This window comes from Stegodyphus dumicola, chromosome 4 (assembly GCF_044657685.1).
Source record: "Stegodyphus dumicola isolate Sdum_Otavi_A_Nest chromosome 4, ASM4465768v1".
Classification (NCBI taxonomy): Eukaryota; Metazoa; Arthropoda; class Arachnida; order Araneae; family Eresidae; genus Stegodyphus; species Stegodyphus dumicola.
In genome coordinates this window covers 98,395,570-98,413,744 of record NC_140771.1, presented here as the reverse complement: position 1 = coordinate 98,413,744, position 18,175 = coordinate 98,395,570, and positions in this window count along the sequence as shown.

The window sequence follows — 18,175 nt, the reverse complement described above, 5'->3', positions numbered from 1 at the left end:
TAAAAGTCTAAAATACTACTTTAAATTACTAAAACTACAAATATAAATGCAAAAAACAATCAAATATCCTGTAAAAAGAAATAAAGATTAAGTGCAATGAGTAATAATAAGAATATTTACGAAATTTGAAATGCTGGAAAAAATTGCGACGGTCTCCTTCCAAATCCAAAATTCGTAAATAAATTTTTTGTTGCCAAACCAGGAAACTAAACTTTTGATTCTATTTGATCTGTTGCCAGACCGGGAAACAAAACTTTTTATTTTATCTATGACGTCATTTACTCGACTTATCAAGGGCATAAACCAATCTACATTCAACTAACGACAACTAAATGAAGAGAATGTTTCTATTTTTAGTTTTATTTTAGCTTTTCAGTTTATTCCTTTAAGTTATTTTAATTTTTTATTCTTAGTTTGTTAGTGGCGAACGGCCTTGGCGTTCCCATAGCATTTTTATCTCCGACGACTGCCGAGACTGTTGCCACGCGGAAGACTGAGTGCCGAAATTATTGTTTTCGCAGTTTTTAATTAATAACTCCGCGGATTATTGTCGTACAAAGATGGGACCGGTATCGATGGATTTGTTGATTTTTTTTCGAATCCGGAGATATGCGTTTCGAATTCCAACTCGGCGCCGTTCCCAAGTTATTCGAGAAAAACGAATTTGGCACTCGGCCAAATCCCTAAAACAGGGAAAACGGGTGAAAGAAAGTGCAAAACGTAGGGAAACGTAGGGGAAAAGCAGTTTTTAATTAATATCTCGGCTAATTAAAGTCGCACGAAGATGCCGATGGTCAATATGGCGAGCCACGGGAATTCTGAATCCAACGGTACCTTCCGCTAAGCTCTACACCCAGCCGTTCCCGAGGAGATGATGTTACAAACACACAAACAGACAGAGGCACACAGATTTTAATAGTATAGACTAGCGGGCAAACCCGCCAGCTGAGCGGGCTGTAGCCCATTACTTCAGGGGATGGATGCCTTCGTGGTATTCGAAAGTTGGACCTAACTACCAGTGTACAGCGATTTTACATTTGCTGCGCCCGCTTTGTTAACGTATGCATGCAGAAGATACTGCATGCGGAAAACCACGAAAACACACATGCAGCCAGCCCGCTCGCCGGGATTAGAAAGTTGGACCGAACTGCCAGTGTTCAGCGATTTTGTGGAGCGGGCTGCGCCCGCTTTATACACACAAGCATGGAGAGGATACTGCATAAACGATACACATGAGTTAAAGCAAGAAAACACCCGGGGAGCCAGCTCGTTCGCCAACACCGAAAGTTGGATCGAACTACCAGCGTTAAGAGGTTTTGAGCAGGCTGCGCCCACTTTTATCACATATGCATCCAGAAATCACTTTATACACTATACACATGCGGAAAATCAGGAAAACACCCATGCAGCCAGCCCGCTCGCAGAGATTCGAATGTTTGACCGAACTACCAGTGTTCAGCGGTTTTACCCGGTATCCGCGCGCTGTATTCACGTATGCGACCAAATTTTATGTACAGTACCCCGGAATTCGAAAGTTGGACCGAACTACCAGTGTTCTGTAGTTTTGCGCGGGCTGCTCCCGCTTTATTCAAGTATGCATGCAGAAGATACCGCATAAACGTTACACATGCGAAAAATCCCGAAAACACACATTGAGCCAACACGGTCGCTTGGATTCGAAAGTTGGACCGAACTACCAGTAATCAGAGGTTTTGAGCGAATTTCGGCCGCTTTATTCACTTATGCATCCAGAAGATGCTGCGTACACGAGGCACATGCGTAAAATCACGCAAACACCCATGGACCCAGCCCGTTCGCCGGGATTCGAAATTAGGACCGAACTACCAGAGTTCAGCTTTATTCATTTATGCATCCAGAAGACACTGCATACACAACAGATATGCGTAAAATCACAAAAAACATGAGTGTAGCCTGCCTGCTCACCGGGATTCGAAAGTTACCGTATACCATCTCAAAGGAGCAAAGAAAAATCTTTAATCTAAAAAAAAAAAAAAAGTGTGAATTTAATTTTTATTAGTGCGAACTTATTTAAAATATCATTTGCATTAAAAGATAATATCTAAATTAAGTGCACGTATCTAATAACATAAAAAAATATATTATTCCAAAAAATCAAATTTATTATTAAAAAAATAACAACATATTTTTAAAAAATAGCTTTTTCAGATTTTTTAATTAATATCCCAGCTGATTAAAGTTGTACAACTTCAAGAACGTCATCATTTAAATTTAATGTAATATAATAACTTTTATTCAATATCAATAAAAGAATTAACGTGACAATCATCCTAACCTGAAATTAAAAAAAAATTGTGAAAAGCAGCTGTTTATTTAAAATGCCTACATTAACGAAATACTTTTAAAATACAGTTAGGTAACATGCAATCGCGTGCTTTATTCAACTTTAGAATATAACCTTGATTTGTATCTGCGGCGATTCAAGAAACTGTTGCAATCGGAAAAATGAACCCGAAAATTAGCGTTTTCACAGTTTTTAATTAATATCTCAGCTGATTAACGTCCTACGAAGATGAGAATGGTATCATTGGATTCGTAGAATTTTTTTGGAATCCGCAGACACCTGCCTCGAATTCCAACTCAGCGCCCTTCCATAGATATTTAAGAAAAAAGAAATTGACACGTGACCTTTCGCCAGCACAAATCTCGAGCGGAAACAATTGTCATCCCCCCGGCGCTTTCGAAAAAGCAATTTTATCTCAGCTAATTCCGAGACGGTTGCCACTCCGAAAAATGAAATAACGTTTTCGCAGTTTTTCATTAATAACTCCGCGGATTATTGTCGTACGAAGATGGGACCGGTATCGATGGATTTGTTGATTTTTTTCAAATCCGGAGATAAGCGTTTCGAATCGCAACTCGGAGCTGTTCCGCAGATATTCGAGAAAAACGAATTTGGCACTCGGCCAAATCCCTAAAACAGGGAAAACGGGTGAAAGAAAGTGCAAAACGTAGGGAAACGTAGGGGAAAAAGCAGTTTTTAATTAATATCTCGGCTAATTAAAGTCGCACGAAGATGCCGATGGTCAATATGGCGAGCCACGGGAATTCTGAATCCAACGGTACCTTCCGCTAAGCTCTACACCCAGCCGTTCTTGAGAAGATGATGTTACAAACACACAAACAGACAGAGGCACACAGATTTTAATAGTATAGACTAGCGGGCAAGCCCGCCAGCTGAGCGGGCTGAAGCCCATTACTTCAGGGGATGGATGCCTTCGTGGTATTCGAAAGTTGGACCTAACTACCAGTGTACAGCGATTTTACATTTGCTGCGCCCGCTTTGTTAACGTATGCATGCAGAAGATACTGCATGCATACGAACCACGAAAACACACATGCAGCCAGCCCGCTCGCCGGGATTAGAAAGTTGGACCGAACTACCAGTGTTCAGCGATTTTACCGCTCAGCTGCTTGTACGAAGTGTAATCGCGAAAATTTTCGGGTGTGATATTCCAACAGTATACTCGTTGTTAAAATTCCTTTATTTAAATTCTTTTTGGTAAACTCCAACTGCTGTCTATATATTTTATACTTAACATCTCTTTTGTAATTATGTTTCATAACAGTATATATATACTGGCATTTAAATGCCTTTAAAATAGTAGAAAACATTTAATAGCATTATGTTACAATTTTTTCATGCTCGGAAGTAATACTTTTAACTGCGAGCAAACCTTTGATCTTAGTCGTAACTGTAACTGCTTTCGGCGGCGTTTGTTTACATTTTTCAAGCGTGGGTTTTCGAGCTGATCAGTTTTCGTTAGTTATCTTTGTTTACCTTCTAAAAATGTTCTTCGAAGGGTCTTCTAAGACTCTTGATAATATTTTAGTCGTGAATTTGTTCTATTTTGATTATACTGGTAAATTTTTTTTTTACTTATGCTATCATAATGCATACTATTAGCAAGTAGTATCATAAACCCAAAGCATCAGCGGTTCTAAAATAAAACTCGTGCATGTGTGAAGAATATTCATGGCAGATGGTCATTTGTAGATGCTGTTACCGCAGAAAAAATTGCTGACACTTAAAATTTAGCGGATATGACAAATGATAAAAGTCCAGCGTGAAAATCAATTGTGAATACAACTGCGAGTGTAAAGGCAGCTGAGTTGAAAACAACTTTTCAATCTACATCAAATTCTAATCAAAATTTGATTGAAAAGTGTTCCTATATTTTAATGAACAGCGAAATGTTTGTTGCATAATGCTACAACAGTTCTTCAGATGTAATATGAAAGGGAATGTTTGGCTATTGAACTCGTTTGCAAATTGTGTAAGAAGGTGTTAATTTTAAAAAATCAAAAATTGTAAAACCAAAACTTGCAGATTATAAAATTGCTGGTAAATAACAGAATGTTAAATAATAATATGTGCAATGCTATGGAAATTCTAAGAACAGATAACAATTATCAAAATATTTTGAATAATTAGGCAACGACCACAGGAAGTGTCATTTTTACTTCCGTGTGTAATGTAGTGGTGTAGCGTATTCAGCTACGGCAAAGCACTCGAGTGCAATCTGCCTAAGGGGAGGGATGCCTTCCCTTCGGCTTTTTAAAGGAAAGTGGTATGGGGAAAATAACAAAAACACCCATGCAGCCACCCCATTCACTGGGATTCGAATGTTGGGTGTTTGTAAAAGACGCAACTTTGTGGAACAAACTCATTTGCTCATTACAGTCCTATCCCTCGAGTATATCAAATATCATGTGAATCATGCCCATGTCTTGCATCTGCTGCACACCTTGTTCCATCATTGTGTGGATATAGCTCATATTGTGTCAATAGTGTTGTATGTGTCCAATATCCCCTGTATATACATTTGAAAATATATATGTACATACATATAAACCAAATTAGTTAGTCGCCTGTTTTTATCGCATTCAAAATAAATAAATAACAGAAAATAATTTTTAAAATCTACCGAGTAAGTATTGCAGATGGGTGGGCTGCACCCACTCAATTCTTTGCTGGTGTCTAAAATAGTTTCTGTGTGAAATTTGTGGAAATATTTTGTATTTAAATCAAAAACAGAAAAATAATTTTAAATCTATGATTAAAATTGTTTTTCTCACTTTCATTATTATTAACACGAAACCGAAGGGACTGAAGAATTTTTTCGTGTTAAAGGATATTGAAAAAAAAAAAAAAAAAAAAAAAAACATATTTTCAACAAAATTAAGTGTTTATTAGAGTACATTTTATTTGCACAGATATGCATATAGGCATGTATTTAATAAAAAATCAATGAAACAAAATCATCCACAAGAACTGCATTATTCATTTCGTTTTCTTTGTCGGAATCTGCATCAATGATATTTTTTTAGCTTTGAACAAACTCCAAAATATCCTTGTCTCCAATTATTTGGGGCTGTACACACATTATCATCAACTACTGCAACTGTTGTTCTTTGGATAACACAGTAGGGCAGCACACAGAAACTTTTCCAAATGTTTCATAAAATGTCAGTCGTGTGAACCCGTAAAATATTTTACTGTACCTATGTCTATAAAAGACACAACTTTGGGAAAGACATTACAGGCCTATCCCTTGAGTATATTAAATATCATGCAAAACAAAATATTTTATATGAATGAAATCAGTTATTGCGTCAATAGTTCAAAGAAAAACAGAAAATAATTTTTAAAATCTACCGAGTAAGTACGCCAGATGGGCGAGCTACAATCCGTATTTATCTGAAAAGAAATAATAATAATAATAATAATTTCTTAGTTATAAGTTTATATTAAACACAAAAACTTGAACAGAAAAAAAAAATGTAAACAGAAAAAATTGGTGGGCTTTTGACGGCATAAACTGCCTGACACCTGGGGTCTCCTCTGCAACCTCATCGACCAGGGGGTTATTTTTTCTCCCAGGTATCAGCCCCTTCCCTGGTCTGCTGTTACAGAATCATAGACAAAATTGCATCACTATATATAAATATGTATATATATATATATATATATATATATATATATATTGATGCAATTGTATATACATATATACACACACGCACAATTAAGATATATATATATTTGTATGTGTTTACAAAAATGCAAGCAATGAATAAGAAAAATTATTTACAAAAATTTACATGTTCTATGTACACCTGAAAAGAAAAACATTTTAATTTGAATGAAATCATTTCTATATACACCTGAAAAAAAGTATTTACAAGTTCTATGTACATCTGAAAAGAAATGTATAAAAACATTTTAATTTGAATCAAATCATTTCTATATACACCTGAAAAAGAAATATTTTTATGTGATTGAAATCAGTTCCATAAATACCTAAAAAAGAAAAATACATAAAAAATTTTAAAATTAATGAACGCAATTGTATGTAGACCTGAAAAGGAAAATTTATAAAAAAATATTTACAACATTGAAAAAATAATACAGCTTCCGATTGCCTAACTACTACAAATTCCACTTTGTAACAACAGACATAAAAGCCGACTAATGCATAATTCTCAAACTGTTTCAGCTTCATCTTGACTTGCTTCAATTTATCCCAGTCATCCAAAAACCTCAAATCTTTTTCATTTTTGCTTTGGCTTGATTAACTTCATTTTGTGTTGCAAAAATCTCACTGTTTCAATGTCTCGAGTAACTTTTTTACTGCAGAACCTCCCTGTAAACAATATTTCTTGTGAATACTTTAGAACATGCGGGCATCAAACGGCCTTGCTTCTTGGTGTCTTTCACTAAAACACGAACATTCCTCATAGACGAACATCTTGAAAAAGCTACGTAAAGCATTCCATGACTGAAAACTGGTTGCGGTAAATAAATCCCAACTTTCTTAAGTGTCTGTCCCTGTGACTTATTAATAGTCATACAAAATGCAAGCCTGATGGGAAACTGTCTTCGCTTGAGCTGAAAGGGGAGGTTTGAATCTGATGGTGAAAGTTCAACACGTGGAATGAAAACTCTCGATCCAGCATTCTGTCCAGAGATGACTTCACAATCTAAAACGTTTGGCATAATTCTCTTCACAATGAGCCTTGTTCCGTTGCAGAGTCCAACCGATGGATGTAGATTTCGTAGAAGCATAACTATAACTCCAACTTTCAAATTCAGACGATGAGGTGGCATTCCAGAAGGCGTCAGGCTGTGGATGAAATCCAGCTGATACGTTTCTTGTTCTTCTTCGTCATCGCAAATAACCGAGTCTGCACTGTAGTGCGTGAAAACTTGACCTGGAAACGTGGAAAGAATTTCTTCATTAAGCTTCAGAGCTTCCTCGTTCTTTGGACATAAAATCGCTTTACTGGCCAAGTCTTGTAAGTCGAATTCATTACCGCAGCCAAACATTTCTTCTACTATCGATCTGTTGACCACACACAAAGATGGAATTTTGATAATGTCTTCGTCCAAGCCACTGTCATTTTTAAGACGACCGTCTCCCAACTGCAGAAGCCATTCTGAAAATTCTTGTTCTTCCGGATTCAATCGCATATTGGTGGAAAGCGTGCATTGTTTGAAATGTGGCCACAAAAAGGAGTTCCTGAGGCAGCTCTCGATCGCAGAAGTTCGGTTTCCATGTGCGACAACAGGTAATGTTTGTCTCCAGTCACCTCCTAAAACTAAGGTTTTACCGCCAAAAGGAACATCCAGTCCGGTCAAGACTCTCAGCAATCTGTCGACAGCTTCCAAAGCGTAATGAGGCGTCATGGTGCATTCATCCCATATGAAAAGTTTCGCGGTCTTCAAGTACCTTCCTTCAGCGCTATCTTGTCTCACACGGCACGAAGAATTTTCCAGAAGTGGAACGGGCAACTTGAAAGTAGAGTGTACAGTTCTTCCACCGGTCAACAGCACAGCAGCAATGCCTGTCCACGCAACGGGAATGGCAACGTGGCCCATTCCTCGAACAGCATGAAGGATCGTCCTAAAAAGGAAAGTTTTTCCAGCTCCGGCAAACGCATTAACACAAAATGTCTTCGGTGTGTTAGGATTCTCATCTCGTTACAGCTTCCAAAACCAAGTCGTAAACTAATTTCTGTTCAGGATTCAACATCCCGTTCAACACTTCGGCTTGTTCGTTTTCATACTGGACATCGAACTGCGGGACTTCGAGAGAAACAGCATCAGTCAATGTTGGTTGCGGGAGACCAAGAGAACATAGCGAAACATTGTGCTCTTCTAACTGGTCTTCTATACTTCTCAGTGCAAGGCTGAAACTGTCTTCTAAGGAGTAAGATCTCGCAAAATCTTCAGAAAGGGACTCTTTGAATTCATTCCACAAAGCGACGGGTTCCGCAGGGTTGCAGAAAACACAGATGAAGCAAAAAAGCTGTCTTAGCTGCGGTGGCATTTGAAAAGCTGATGCTTCTGCCAGAGTATTTTTCCATTCTTCGTCGTCTTGCAGCAGATGCCTTGCACGGCAGGCTTCCTTGAACGTTGAATACTCCACACCTTCGTAAGTTCTTAATTCGGCAAAAGTCTTCGCTCCTTTAACGTGACACAGCAGCAACCTCAGATGGAAACGCTCAACATCTTTCGGGCTAACAGAATACATTCTTGAAATGATGTAATCTCCAAGTCTAACTCGTGTCTGCCAGGCATGATTCCTTCAGGTGAAATGTTTAGGAATTTCGGCATACAGGTAACCATTCGCTTCGGGAACTGTCCTGTTCAGTTCAAACCATCCGGTGAGCATGGTATTTTTCTCGGCAGCTCTCTGGAAAGCATTCCTTTCTTCGGATTCGGCAAAATAGACGGGCTGCAGGTTTTCCAAATGAACCGGTAGTCGTATGATGGAGTGCGACTTAGAATGCATTCTTTTTTCAAACAGCCTCCACGCTGCTTCAGGGGCAGACACGTATCTTGCATTTAAGAAGCATTTGATCTCGTCCCACATTAAAGTTCTATCTCCAGATTCTTCCAGAACAACTTTAGCTGCATCATGACCCTTGTACACGTATTTGAACAAATACTTAACCGATTTTATGGAGCTGCATACTTCAACGTTTATGTGGGCGTTGTACTTTTTCGATAAATACGGATTGTAAGGAACGACCCATCTGTTATCGATGGCATGACCCTTGATCACGATAAAGTTTCCATCGTCCCTTCTTCTGTAGAGTGGGTAGCCATTCACGTTCTCTTTAATTTCTGCCTGAAACGGTTTCGGAAATCCTTTCGAACATACACCATCACTCATGCAGGGAGAATTTCTATTCAGTTCACCGCAGGGTCCGTGAATCATCGATGACTTCACAATGTTGTGTAGCTCCGGATGTCGAGTAGCATCTGGAAGTTCAGCACACACCAGCGAGTCGATGCACTCTGCATCTCTTATTTTGTCTTCTTCCGCTAAAAACAACAAAAGGTGCATATGAGGCAATCCTCTCTTCTGAAATTCGATGACGTGTATATCTGCAATGGTCGCACCTAAGATGTGATTCTTTGTCAAATCTTGCATCAAAGCCGTTTTCTTCAGGTCAAATACCCTCGAAACGATGTCCGGGCGATCGTGAGCCTTCTGTCCTGGGAATAAGTTTTCTGTTTCTGTTTCCGGCCATTTAGGGTTGCACGTGAAAGTCAAAAACAGATCCGGTTTACCAAAGTCGCGCACAATGGCCATCGAGTCCTGATAGTTTTGCTGCATGCAGCGAGGGCTTCCTGTAAACGTTGACGGAAGTATAACCGGTATTCCAGGGCGGACGCCCGTCTCTTGACCAACTCTGTAAATGTGATCGGCAAGACCCATGTAAGTTTCCACTCTCAGATTCGTCTGATGGCTCCGGAGGTACGCAATCCTCTTGCCTTCAACTTTTACGTATGCATCCACGAGATACTGCTGAAACAATTTCCGGCCATACAAAATCGGGTTGTAGCAATCTCGTCGTACGGACACCCTGTGACTGTAAAACTGTAACTCTGTGTATTGCTGTCCGACTCTGAATCCTTGCTCGCCGTGAGGAAAGAAAAGTACGTACGTCATGGGTTCCAAGTTGGGATTTAAGGTACTGATGTTGATGAGACCGCCACCTCTCGGATGGATCACGATGTCTCGGTTCGATGGAGGAGCGCCGTCCGTACTCTTGAAGACGACTGCAACTTCATTTTCTTTCGGAGCATTGTAACGTCCCCTGTGCTCGCCTGCAGCAACACTTTCACCCTTGATGTACATGCGGATATCCGCAGCAGTTTCGGCACCTTGCTCTCGTACAGTTTCTTCTTCGAATTCCTTCAGCATCTTGTAGGCTTCCGCATATGGATTAACGTTCCTTAAAACTGTGTCCAACTGTCTCAGGAGTTCGGCGTTCAGGGCAACATTTCCAAATATGTTCATTCTCTGCCTGAGGGCTTGATCCGAATCTAAAATGTACAGCTGAGCATACTGTTCTTGACCGGGATGAGGCGGATGAAGGTGGCTCGTTCGATGATATATGGCACCGTGAATCCTGAAGCAGTAGGGACCCGAACCCGAAGGCATTTCTATATTGGCACCCAATGAAGCAAAACTGAGCAGGCAGTTGTAAGTACGTATGTTGGCAAAAAACTCTTCAGAAAACGGGTGGTTCCCATTCATTAAATTGTGCCATTCTTCTGGATATCTTCTTTCAGCTTCGACAATTTTCCCATTGTTACAGCAGTGCATGTATCTTCCTCTTGCATTCCTTTCTCCCGTAAAGAACAATCCGTTGCAGAGATCGCAGGAAGCTTCCATTGAACCGGCGCTGTGTTGCTCAACATAAACTTCGAGTCCACATCTTCCTGCATTGTGAAGAGTGCTGCGTGAACGTTGTGCTGCATTCATGCGTAGCCTGTCTTCTCGTACGGACATTGTTTCTTCGGATAGGACTTGTCTGTGGCGTGCAGCGTCTCGCGTTCTTCGTGTAGCAGCGTCCTCTTCCGACTCTTCCGCTCGAACTTGACGATGACGATGAGAGTCCAGTCTGTGCCTCCTACTGGTTTCTTCTTCACTTTCTTGAGCACGCAAATTTTCTTGACATTGGGATTGCCTGCTGAGTCTCCTAATGGTTTCTTGTTCCGTTTCTGCAGCACGTAAATTTTCTTGATGTTGAGCTTTCCTGCCGAGTCTCGTAGCGGTTTCTTCTTCCGTTTCTTGAGCGCGTAGGTTTGCTTGCCGACGCGCTTGCGTGCTCAGTCTCGCAGCAGTTTCTTCTTCATTTTCTGCAGCTCGCCGTAAACTCTGTGCTTCAGCTCTTCGTCTTCTTGATGCATCTCCTGTAATGCCTCTTTTCCGTTTCGGCATTTCAGTACGTTAAAAAAAGCACTACTAAAATATTAACTCGACTCAAAAAATTGACTACGCAGATGAAAGAAAAAAATTGCTCATTAAACCAATACTGCTCGAAAAAAAATTAATGCATTCTATATGTATACAACACAAATTTTAAAATAATCCTAGACTAAATGAAAAATTTTCCACTTAAGAGCAAATTAATTTTAAAAAATCAAAAATGTAAAACAAAAACTTCCCTGTTAAAAAATTGCTGGCAAATAAGAAATAATATGGGTAATATTATGAAAAATTCCAAGCACAGATAAAAATTATGAAAATATTTCTAATAATTAGGTCAATCTGAGAACAATGCACATAAACAGAAAATGAAAACCTAAACACAAAATAAATAAAAGGTATAAATACAAATATAAATTAGGAACTTCTGAAATCAATTCTGAAATTCAAATAACAAACCTAACAAAATAACAAATCTAATAAAATATAGAACATTCGATCGCCTTAAAACGATAATTGTTATCGCACACAGGAAAATGTCAAAAATATAAAATGTAAATGCAATTTATCGACCAACAATAACAGAAATATAAAACACGAATGAATAGATCTTTAAAAAAATACAAAATAATACATTAAATATATAAAAAGAGTCACCAAGTTAATGTTCCGAAGAATTCTCAAGTTCCAAACTAACAGGAGCATATAAAAGTCTAAAATACTACTTTAAATTACTAAAACTACAAATATAAATGCAAAAAACAATCAAATATCCTGTAAAAAGAAATAAAGATTAAGTGCAATGAGTAATAATAAGAATATTTACGAAATTTGAAATGCTGGAAAAAATTGCGACGGTCTCCTTCCAAATCCAAAATTCGTAAATAAATTTTTTGTTGCCAAACCAGGAAACTAAACTTTTGATTCTATTTGATCTGTTGCCAGACCGGGAAACAAAACTTTTTATTTTATCTATGACGTCATTTACTCGACTTATCAAGGGCATAAACCAATCTACATTCAACTAACGACAACTAAATGAAGAGAATGTTTCTATTTTTAGTTTTATTTTAGCTTTTCAGTTTATTCCTTTAAGTTATTTTAATTTTTTATTCTTAGTTTGTTAGTGGCGAACGGCCTTGGCGTTCCCATAGCATTTTTATCTCCGACGACTGCCGAGACTGTTGCCACGCGGAAGACTGAGTGCCGAAATTATTGTTTTCGCAGTTTTTAATTAATAACTCCGCGGATTATTGTCGTACGAAGATGGGACCGGTATCGATGGATTTGTTGATTTTTTTTCGAATCCGGAGATATGCGTTTCGAATTCCAACTCGGCGCCGTTCCCAAGTTATTCGAGAAAAACGAATTTGGCACTCGGCCAAATCCCTAAAACAGGGAAAACGGGTGAAAGAAAGTGCAAAACGTAGGGAAACGTAGGGGAAAAAGCAGTTTTTAATTAATATCTCGGCTAATTAAAGTCGCACGAAGATGCCGATGGTCAATATGGCGAGCCACGGGAATTCTGAATCCAACGGTACCTTCCGCTAAGCTCTACACCCAGCCGTTCCCGAGGAGATGATGTTACAAACACACAAACAGACAGAGGCACACAGATTTTAATAGTATAGAAGCGGGCAAGCCCGCCAGCTGAGCGGGCTGAAGCCCATTACTTCAGGGGATGGATGCCTTCGTGGTATTCGAAAGTTGGACCTATCTACCAGTGTACAGCGATTTTACATTTGCTGCGCCCGCTTTGTTAACGTATGCATGCAGAAGATACTGCATGCATACGAACCACGAAAACACACATGCAGCCAGCCCGCTCGCCGGGATTAGAAAGTTGGACCGAACTACCAGTGTTCAGCGATTTTACCGCTCAGCTGCTTGTACGAAGTGTAATCGCGAAAATTTTCGGGTGTGATATTCCAACAGTATACTCGTTGTTAAAATTCCTTTATTTAAATTCTTTTTGGTAAACTCCAACTGCTGTCTATATATTTTATACTTAACATCTCTTTTGTAATTATGTTTCATAACAGTAAATATATACTGGCATTTAAATGCCTTTAAAATAGTAGAAAACATTTAATAGCATTATGTTACAATTTTTTCATGCTCGGAAGTAATACTTTTAACTGCGAGCAAACCTTTGATCTTAGTCGTAACTGTAACTGCTTTCGGCGGCGTTTGTTTACATTTTTCAAGCGTGGGTTTTCGAGCTGATCAGTTTTCGTCAGTTATCTTTGTTTACCTTCTAAAAATGTTCTTCGAAGGGTCTTCTAAGACTCTTGATAATATTTTAGTCGTGAATTTGTTCTATTTTGATTATACTGGTAAATTTTTTTTTTACTTATGCTATCATAATGCATACTATTAGCAAGTAGTATCATAAACCCAAAGCATCAGCGGTTCTAAAATAAAACTCGTGCATGTGTGAAGAATATTCATGGCAGATGGTCATTTGTAGATGCTGTTACCGCAGAAAAAATTGCTGACACTTAAAATTTAGCGGATATGACAAATGATAAAAGTCCAGCGTGAAAATCAATTGTGAATACAACTGCGAGTGTAAAGGCAGCTGAGTTGAAAACAACTTTTCAATCTACATCAAATTCTAATCAAAATTTGATTGAAAAGTGTTCCTATATTTTAATGAACAGCGAAATGTTTGTTGCATAATGCTACAACAGTTCTTCAGATGTAATATGAAAGGGAATGTTTGGCTATTGAACTCGTTTGCAAATTGTGTAAGAAGGTGTTAATTTTAAAAAATCAAAAATTGTAAAACCAAAACTTGCAGATTATAAAATTGCTGGTAAATAACAGAATGTTAAATAATAATATGTGCAATGCTATGGAAATTCTAAGAACAGATAACAATTATCAAAATATTTTGAATAATTAGGCAACGACCACAGGAAGTGTCATTTTTACTTCCGTGTGTAATGTAGTGGTGTAGCGTATTCAGCTACGGCAAAGCACTCGAGTGCAATCTGCCTAAGGGGAGGGATGCCTTCTTGTCGGCTTTTTAAAGGAAAGTGGCATGGGGAAAATAACAAAAACACCCATGCAGCCACCCCATTCACTGGGATTCGAATGTTGGGTGTTTGTAAAAGACGCAACTTTGTGGAACAAACTCATTTGCTCATTACAGTCCTATCCCTCGAGTATATCAAATATCATGTGAATCATGCCCATGTCTTGCATCTGCTGCACACCTTGTTCCATCATTGTGTGGATATAGCTCATATTGTGTCAATAGTGTTGTATGTGTCCAATATCCCCTGTATATACATTTGAAAATATATATGTACATACATATAAACCAAATTAGTTAGTCGCCTGTTTTTATCGCATTCAAAATAAATAACTAACAGAAAATAATTTTTAAAATCTACCGAGTAAGTATTGCAGATGGGTGGGCTGCACCCACTCAATTCTTTGCTGGTGTCTAAAATAGTTTCTGTGTGAAATTTGTGGAAATATTTTGTATTTAAATCAAAAACAGAAAAATAATTTTAAATCTATGATTAAAATTGTTTTTCTCACTTTCATTATTATTAACACGAAACCGAAGGGACTGAAGAATTTTTTCGTGTTAAAGGATATTGAAAAAAAAAAAAAAAAAAAAAACATATTTTCAACAAAATTAAGTGTTTATTAGAGTACATTTTATTTGCACAGATATGCATATAGGCATGTATTTAATAAAAAATCAATGAAACAAAATCATCCACAAGAACTGCATTATTCATTTCGTTTTCTTTGTCGGAATCTGCATCAATGATATTTTTTTAGCTTTGAACAAACTCCAAAATATCCTTGTCTCCAATTATTTGGGGCTGTACACACATTATCATCAACTACTGCAACTGTTGTTCTTTGGATAACACAGTAGGGCAGCACACAGAAACTTTTCCAAACGTTTCATAAAATGTCAGTCGTGTGAACCCGTAAAATATTTTACTGTACCTATGTCTATAAAAGACACAACTTTGGGAAAGACATTACAGGCCTATCCCTTGAGTATATTAAATATCATGCAAAACAAAATATTTTATATGAATGAAATCAGTTATTGCGTCAATAGTTCAAAGAAAAACAGAAAATAATTTTTAAAATCTACCGAGTAAGTACGCCAGATGGGCGAGCTACAATCCGTATTTATCTGAAAAGAAATAATAATAATAATAATAATTTCTTAGTTATAAGTTTATATTAAACACAAAAACTTGAACAGAAAAAAAAATGTAAACAGAAAAAATTGGTGGGCTTTTCACGGCATAAATTGCCTGACACCTGGGGTCTCCTCTGCAACCACCTCATCGACCAGGGCGTTATTTTTTCTCCCAGGTATCAGCCCCTTCCCTGGTCTGCTGTTACAGAATCATAGACAAAATTGCATCACTATATATAAATATGTATATATATATATATATATATATTCATGCAATTGTATATACATATATACACACACGCACAATTAAGATATATATATATTTGTATGTGTTTACAAAAATGCAAGCAATGAATAAGAAAAATTATTTACAAAAATTTACATGTTCTATGTACACCTGAAAAGAAAAACATTTTAATTTGAATGAAATCATTTCTATATACACCTGAAAAAAAGTATTTACAAGTTCTATGTACATCTGAAAAGAAATGTATAAAAACATTTTAATTTGAATCAAATCATTTCTATATACACCTGAAAAAGAAATATTTTTATGTGATTGAAATCAGTTCCATAAATACCTAAAAAAGAAAAATACATAAAAAATTTTAAAATTAATGAACGCAATTGTATGTAGACCTGAAAAGGAAAATTTATAAAAAAATATTTACAACATTGAAAAAATAATACAGCTTCCGATTGCCTAACTACTACAAATTCCACTTTGTAACAACAGACATAAAAGCCGACTAATGCATAATTCTCAAACTGTTTCAGCTTCATCTTGACTTGCTTCAATTTATCCCAGTCATCCAAAAACCTCAAATCTTTTTCATTTTTGCTTTGGCTTGATTAACTTCATTTTGTGTTGCAAAAATCTCACTGTTTCAATGTCTCGAGTAACTTTTTTACTGCAGAACCTCCCTGTAAACAATATTTCTTGTGAATACTTTAGAACATGCGGGCATCAAACGGCCTTGCTTCTTGGTGTCTTTCACTAAAACACGAACCTTCCTCATAGACGAATATCTTGAAAAAGCTACGTAAAGCATTCCATGACTGAAAACTGGTTGCGGTAAATAAATCCCAACTTTCTTAAGTGTCTGTCCCTGTGACTTATTAATAGTCATACAAAATGCAAGCCTGATGGGAAACTGTCTTCGCTTGAGCTGAAAGGGGAGGTTTGAATCTGATGGTGAAAGTTCAACACGTGGAATGAAAACTCTCGATCCAGCATTCTGTCCAGAGATGACTTCACAATCTAAAACGTTTGGCATAATTCTCTTCACAATGAGCCTTGTTCCGTTGCAGAGTCCAACCGATGGATGTAGATTTCGTAGAAGCATAACTATAACTCCAACTTTCAAATTCAGACGATGAGGTGGCATTCCAGAAGGCGTCAGGCTGTGGATGAAATCCAGCTGATACGTTTCTTGTTCTTCTTCGTCATCGCAAATAACCGAGTCTGCACTGTAGTGCGTGAAAACTTGACCTGGAAACGTGGAAAGAATTTCTTCATTAAGCTTCAGAGCTTCCTCGTTCTTTGGACATAAAATCGCTTTACTGGCCAAGTCATGTAAGTCGAATTCATTACCGCAGCCAAACATTTCTTCTACTATCGATCTGTTGACCACACACAAAGATGGAATTTCGATAATGTCTTCGTCCAAGCCACTGTCATTTTTAAGACGACCGTCTCCCAACTGCAGAAGCCATTCTGAAAATTCTTGTTCTTCCGGATTCAATCGCATATTGGTGGAAAGCGTGCATTGTTTGAAATGTGGCCACAAAAAGGAGTTCCTGAGGCAGCTCTCGATCGCAGAAGTTCGGTTTCCATGTGCGACAACAGGTAATGTTTGTCTCCAGTCACCTCCTAAAACTAAGGTTTTACCGCCAAAAGGAACATCCAGTCCGGTCAAGACTCTCAGCAATCTGTCGACAGCTTCCAAAGCGTAATGAGGCGTCATGGTGCATTCATCCCATATGAAAAGTTTCGCGGTCTTCAAGTACCTTCCTTCAGCGCTATCTTGTCTCACACGGCACGAAGAATTTTCCAGAAGTGGAACGGGCAACTTGAAAGTAGAGTGTACAGTTCTTCCACCGGTCAACAGCACAGCAGCAATGCCTGTCACGCAACGGGAATGGCAACGTGGCCCATTCCTCGAACAGCATGAAGGATCGTCCTAAAAAGGAAAGTTTTTCCAGCTCCGGCAAACGCATTAACACAAAATGTCTTCGGTGTGTTAGGATTCTCATCTCGTTACAGCTTCCAAAACCAAGTCGTAAACTAATTTCTGTTCAGGATTCAACATCCCGTTCAACACTTCGGCTTGTTCGTTTTCATACTGGACATCGAACTGCGGGACTTCGAGAGAAACAGCATCAGTCAATGTTGGTTGCGGGAGACCAAGAGAACATAGCGAAACATTGTGCTCTTCTAACTGGTCTTCTATACTTCTCAGTGCAAGGCTGAAACTGTCTTCTAAGGAGTAAGATCTCGCAAAATCTTCAGAAAGGGACTCTTTGAATTCATTCCACAAAGCGACGGGTTCCGCAGGGTTGCAGAAAACACAGATGAAGCAAAAAAGCTGTCTTAGCTGCGGTGGCATTTGAAAAGCTGATGCTTCTGCCAGAGTATTTTTCCATTCTTCGTCGTCTTGCAGCAGATGCCTTGCACGGCAGGCTTCCTTGAACGTTGAATACTCCACACCTTCGTAAGTTCTTAATT